The sequence below is a fragment of the Gigantopelta aegis genome, chromosome 1 (assembly GCF_016097555.1).
Source record: "Gigantopelta aegis isolate Gae_Host chromosome 1, Gae_host_genome, whole genome shotgun sequence".
Taxonomy (NCBI): Eukaryota; Metazoa; Mollusca; class Gastropoda; order Neomphalida; family Peltospiridae; genus Gigantopelta; species Gigantopelta aegis.
Genome location: NC_054699.1, coordinates 6,669,063 through 6,676,381, shown reverse-complemented (window position 1 = coordinate 6,676,381; position 7,319 = coordinate 6,669,063).

The following is a 7,319-nucleotide window of genomic DNA, read 5'->3' as shown; positions in this document are numbered from 1 at the left end:
TTACCAATCGGCTACCTTACTTTTGGTTTAAATAATATTTATTTTCGTCATATGCTGCCTTGTAAATCCATAAATACTGTTTTGTAAATAGTCGTGTCTTTAAAGCTGTCTAAAGTCGAGATATGAAATTAGAAACAAGTTTTCATCCTCCACTGGTGAACATGACTTCCGATGTGATTAAAACGACATTCTCTACTGGAGAAGTCGTTATCGTGGAGGGACCCGTTATCACGATAAGCACGAGACGACTGGAGCGCAGCGTAACACATATACAAGTCGACATTTAAAATAATTAACGTTTGAGTTTCAAACGGACAAGACATACAGTGACTCAACAATCTCATTTTAATACATAAATAAAACCTGACTCTAAATGGGACAGGACCGACTTGGTCCAAAACTGAACTGGGGCCGAATTATTTCCAAACGTTTGATAGTCAAGTTAAGGGAGATAACATCATAGCGAAGTATTACCTCCCTCTTAACGTCACCGTGTTTACTCTTGAATACTGGAGAATCGTTATTCATAGTCCGATCAACATGTCTCAAACAAACTACCGATAGAAAACACATTTTATGGAAGATAAATTGCTACTGATCCACAGTGTTTTCCGATGTCCAATTTTGTTTACATATTAAAGTAAGATTATTGGACAGTCGCCAACTGGCGAATGTGATTTTATTTTTAGACGCCAGGGAATGTTTTTAGTCGCCATGGCGAGTATTTCACTCGCTTTGTAGAGGACTGCATCAATGTAAAATTTTAAAATTATTAACTAAAAATAGTGTACAAATAAATGGAAGAGTCACAGTTTTGAAAGACAGCTGGTTAAAGGCCGTGGTATGTGCTTTCCTGTCTGTGGAAAAGTGAATATAACAGATCCCGTGCTACTAATGCAAAAACGAGCTACTGTCGGCATACTAAGTTCAAAACTATGCGTAGTTCCCCTTTAAATACTCTTCAAAAAAGTAGGGGAACCTGAAATATTAATGATAATATCAACTGTTAGACCGAACGTATGTTTTGACCACAGACATCCTTGTAAAGAACGTTCAGGTCTGTTTATCAACACACCGAAAAACAAATCCATAGTTTACATGTGCATTACGCAGTTGCCCCGTACACATGCGTGGGGTGTCATTCTCGATTTTGACAATTTCCAGGAAGGTCCATTAATCACTGTGGAACATTATTTCTGTCAATCCTTTTTATTCTGTTGATCATACACTTGTTATTGTTGTTGTTGTTTTTTGTGGGGGTTTTTTTTGTCTTTTTATTGTTTGAATTTGCGATTTACTGATAAAAAACCGTCAACTTTCAAATTTCACTTCTGACCCCAATCGTCCTTCAAGATTGTCACGGGGATCCTATAATACCCGTAACTGAATGAAACACGATTATCCAAATATATCTCCTAACTGTATATCTATTAGATCTCTCTGTAACGGGCAGTTCAAAACCCGCGTGGCTCGTCTAGGTATGATCAGAGATAAGATCTTATATAAAGTATATGTAATATAGCACGTTTAGTTCACTAGAAAACACAACAAAAACACAATACACTTTGGAATCTGTATTAATACTACGCTGACTAATGTACTGCCGCAGTAGTTAATTAACAACAACAAATAATAACAACCCAGAACTGATCACTTAATTAGTTAATCTCTAGGTGTCTAGTTTACACACTATTCTAATCACTTCACCGTGACACAACACCCACACGTGTGATAATTGAGAAACGCTTCCAAGGGAACTTAATTAATAAAGGAATTACAACTCTATTCCTAACTGGTTAATTTTTAATTAACCCGTAACTACTCATTCTGTAAACTTGTAATACGGAATTAATACTGGTACCTATCACAATAAAGACAATATCCTACAGTTTACCTAGGTCCTCTAGGATGACTGGTTAAGCTTTATATATATTAGAACAGTGAGCCTACAGTTTACTGCGTCAGATTACCGGCAGCACCGTCTAAATAATATTGGTATAATACAGTATTAAAATATTTAAAGTCACATCAATCACATCAAGGTTATACAACAGAGCAGAAATAATATTTACCAAGTCCAAACAGACGCGTTCCCTGGAAGCCTTCCAATATGTTTCTCCCCGATATCTCTAAAACCCTAGCTATTTATTATAAAACCCGAATATCGCCTGGGGGTACAAGGCGGTACCGAATCTACAAGTGATATTTCCACAGCGACCAAGCCGGCATATTGTTCTTAGAAGCCTAGACTGGTCGTCGCCTAGTTCGCCGGCAATACCCCGATCGTACCGAACTAGCGGAGGTATTACGTAACTACTGGCCACATGGACTCCGCACCTGGTCTGGGTGTGTATTGAAAACAGCACGACCACCGTCGCGCAGAGGTATTACGTAACAAAGTGCCCACCGAGGCTTAAGTGCATATTGGAACTGCACACAGCCCTCTAAAACAATTAATATCGCCACAGGCGAAAACAAAATTAAGAGCATGTTCCGTCACACACCCCCACCTCAAAAATGATATTTCCTCTACTCTAGGAATAGGGAAATATACTACAATAAAACAAGTGTGCATTAACCGACGCATCCGGGCATTTATAACACATAGTAATAAGGTGACTACCAGTAATCACACTGAGTCTCTGAGTCCCTGGTATACAATAAAATATATAAAAACAAAACAGAAATCAATAATGTCAACACATTGTCTTGTTTTTATTTCTTTTTATTTTTTTTTTTTTTTTTTTTTCCTTTTCCTTGTTTTTTTTTTTCTTGTTTTTTTTTCTTTTTTTTTCTGGTTTTTTTTTCTTTTTTTGATTTTTGTTTTTTTGATTTTTTTTTTTTTTTGGCGTGTTTGTTGTTTTTTTTTTTGTAATTTTTTTTTTTTTTTTCTTTTTTTATAACGTTCAACTTCGGGACAGGGCATCAGCGATTACATTAGATGTGCCCTTGATGTGTTCAGTGGTAATTGGGAATTCCTGCAGAAGAAGACTCTCTGGTTGGTGGCTTTCATTCTGTGAATGAAAGTGAGCGGATTATGGTACGTAAAGACCACCACTTGATGCACTGCCGATTTCACGTAGATCTAAAAATGCTTCAGAGCTTGTACCATGGCCAAAGCTTCCTTCTCTATAGTGGAATAGTTCACCTAGTGTTTGTCAAACTTTTGGAGAAGACACTTACAGGATGGTCCAGTCCATTTTCGTCTTCCTGGAACAGCACAGCTCCCGCTCCCACGTCATTGGCATCCACAGCCAGCTTGAAAGGCATTCGGTAGTCTGGTGCTGCCATCACGGGAGACGAGGAGAGCATCTGCTTAGGACGGTTGAATGACTTCTCGCATTCATCTGACCACTGGAACATCGTTTCCTTCTTTTTCAGTGTCGCACGTTTTCCAGGTTTTCTCCGATAGGCATGCTCGGTGTAGCGTTGGATTCCAAGCGCACATCCTGGATTAAGGTATTGGTAACCATTGGAAAGTATTGACAAATGGAAACATTGTCAACTTTGCTCGCTGGGTGCTGTCAAGGTGCTGTAGATAAGAACTCAAGTCTGCTAGAATCTGGCTGTTGGTTAACTTGATCTCTGCAGTCTTGACGTCATCACAGGAAGTTGAGTGACTCTCAATTTGGACAGGCAACACTGGAACTATCGGCAGTCTGTCAACATAACCTTTTAGCGTATTGATGTGACAATACCTACTTTTCCTAAACCTATCAGGAGTGTTTATCACGTACCCTGTCTCATTAACCCGTTTGTGCACAACATAGGGACCGAAATACCGGTTCTGTAATGAACCCCGTTTAATGGGAAGGTAGAGCAGCACTTTATCCCCTGGTTAAAATTCCCGACTCTTAGCCTTCCTATCAAACACTGATTTTTTTTTGCTCTGAGCACAGCTCAGATGCTTCTTAGCCAGTTCGGTCGCCTGCCACAACCTATCTCTAACTCTCCCTACATAAATCAGCAGGTTTTCGGCATTATCCTTGTCTAACCAACTATATTTTACCAATTTGAGAGGGCCTCGGGCTGAATGCCCATAGACCAACTCAAATGGGGTGAATCCTAAGGATTCTTGCTTAGCATCCCGTGCTGCGAACAACACGAAATAAATTGACTGGTCCCAGTCAGTACCATTGTCGAAACAATGGCAGCGGAGCATACTTTTCATGCTCTGGTGGAAACGTTCTATTACGCCCTGGCTCTCAGGGTGGAATGCAGCAGAACAAATCTGGCGTATATCTAACATAGACAGTACTTGCTGGATTAACTTGCTCATAAAGTTCGTACCCCGGTCGCTTTGAATTTAACCTGGTAAACCCGTATACGTGAAGTACTTAAGCAGCGCACTAGCTACAACAGACGCAGTAACCTTCCTTAAGGGAATCACCTCTGGAAAACGCGTAGTTAAGAACATAATTGTTAACAAGAATTGGTTGCCTGAACGCGTTTTCGGTAATGGTCCCACGACATCTATCAACACTTTTGAATAAGCTTCCCCAACTATGGGGACCTTCTGCAGGGGATAGGGAGGAATTAGCTGATTTGGTTTGCCCACAACCTGACACACATGACATGACATACAATGCTTACTGACATCTGCAAACATTCCCTTCCAATAAAACTCTGAGGCAAGTTTACTATGAGTTTTATTCCGCCCTAAGTGGCCAGCAAACACGTCCTCATGTGCTAACAATAACAATGACGGACGGTACTTAGAGGGCACCACAATTCTACATCTTGTCACACATTCCTCACTATCAGGCACAACCTTTTCCACACTCTTATTTATTAATACTCCTTTGTCCATATAATACCCTGACATCTGATCCTCCATCTCACCCTCAGTTAACAATGTAGTGCGAGCTGCCAACAAACTTGGATCAGCCCCCTGCTCTAGGATTAACTCTTGTCTATTACAAGGTAAGTCCCCTCTATCAAACACAACTGGTTCAATTCCCCTCTGCGGGAGATCAACAGGTTCCACCACATTTAATTCCTCAGTTGACTTATCTACCATTTTACTGATAACCTCATCCACTCCAATTTCATGGCTCACACACGTATCAGACAAATCACAAATATCCTCTGGGTCTCGTGTTACCCTTCTGGCCATACCCCTAGTCATTACACACGCAGGATATCTAGTCTCGTCAACCTCACATTCTTCTATGGGTAAAGGGCTGTCTTCAATTAACAATTGGTCACATTTCGGCTGACAACACTGACTAGTCAAATCATTACCCAACAAAACTCCTATGTTTTCAAAAGGCAAGTCCTTCACAACACCCATAATGACTGGTCCCGTCACAAACTTCGAACACAAGAAAACGTTATGTAACCGGACAACCATATGTTCTCCAGTAACAGAGGTTAAAGCCAAACTACGTCCTGTATCTGAATTCTCAATACCAGCTAAACACTCTGACGTTATTAGCGACTGACTACACCCGGTATCTCGATAGATAGATATTGCCTTAGGACTCAATTCTTGTTTCACATCCGGGTTTACTTTCTCTGCCATGGGACTAACCATTAACTCTCTCGCTAACGGAGCTGACCTCACTAAACCGACCACTTGCACATTATCGCGTTTCCTTTTAAAACAGTCCCCGACAAGATGGTTATCCATTTTACAGTAACTGCAATGTGGACGAAAAGTTCGTGCATTGGCTGATAATGCAGGTTTATCCTTACTTTGCCCACCAGGTACATTCTTTGCCTGACTAGCTGACCAACTAGAAGACTCTCCCAGGATAGTTACTTTCCCGGGAAAAACCTAGCTGAAATTTCTTCTTATCACCCTGTTGTAAAGAGCTACCCTGTACTGCCTGAGCTTTGTGTATTAACACGTAATCATCTGCCACTATGCCTGCCTCCTCTATCTTTTTGACATCACGATCCTCTAAATGAATACGTAAGCTAACTACGTAAGCTAACTGGTAATCCATTTTTAATGTCCTGTAAGATCAAGAACTCCCGTAACTCGGTATATGACTCTACCTGATGAGACACCACCCATTTATCAAACATCCCTGCCTTCTTAGCCACAAACTCACTATAAGACTGACCCTGCGTTTTTCTCAACTCGCTATACCGTAAACGATAATCCTCATGTCGTAATTCATACGCCCTCAACTAGAAGTCTAATGCCGCCTTAACTAGGTCGTACTGACTTGCTCGCTCATCACTCATTGAATTATAAGCTACACTAGCCTTCCCCTTAAACTTAGACACGGCTAACAATGTCCACTTAGACTGCGGCCAATTTAGCTGCTTAGCGGCCCGTTCAAAAAGTTGGAAAAACATATCTACCTCCTGGTCATCAAATACTGGCACTGATCTATAAGCCTCCGACATGTTAAACCCATTTCTGGCTTCCCGTCTAACTTCTTCAGTATTCAACTTTAACTCATGTTCCACTTTTAATTTTGCTAACTGGAATTCTCTATCCCTATCTCTCTCTTCTCTCTCACTCTCTCTCACTCTCTCTCTCTCTCTCTCTCTCTCTCTCTCTCTCTCTCTCTCTCTCTCTCTCTCTCTCTCTCTCTCTCTCTCTCTCTCTCTCTCTCTCTCTCTCTCTCTCTCTCCCTCGATCTATCTTCTCTATCTCTATATTCTTTTTCTCTATCCCTCTCTTTCTCTTCTCTCTCTCTCTCTTCTCTATCTAATACACGTTCTTCTCTTTCGTACTCAAGCTTTTTAAAAGCTAATTGTTGTTCCACATGTAAGGGGGGGGGGGTACTTTACAATCCTTCTGAGAAGGATTTAATGTATGGCACAGAGAGAGCAGATTCTCTACCTTCACCCTCAAATATGAATATAGTAAATATGTATTAATATAAATAAGAAGGACGAGGTTCAGGATCTGAAGGGCTTTAATAATAGGGTTAATTAATTATAAGTAAATTGGAACACTGGGTTTTCCATATAGGATCATTTATCCCCAGGATCTATAAATCAATATACAAGTAGTGTATACCCCACAGGTATAGCCCTAATATTTAACAAAATAGAAAACAGTTATATAAATACATGTTCAACAAAAGTGTAGGCTAATCAATTACATAGCATTAGTAACCAAGCTTCATCTATCAAACCAAATACACATAATCATTAATATCAACACTCTTCCACAATATCATTAAACCATGGCTTCAAGAAGAAGTAACATGAATAAGACATTTGTAATCATCCTCAACCCACATAAATTTGGCCGGCACTAATGCAACAAGTTAACAATACAAAATAGATTATTTCTAAACACTTAATAAGAACTGTCACTCTATTATTAGAAAAGCATTTTTATTTTAATTATT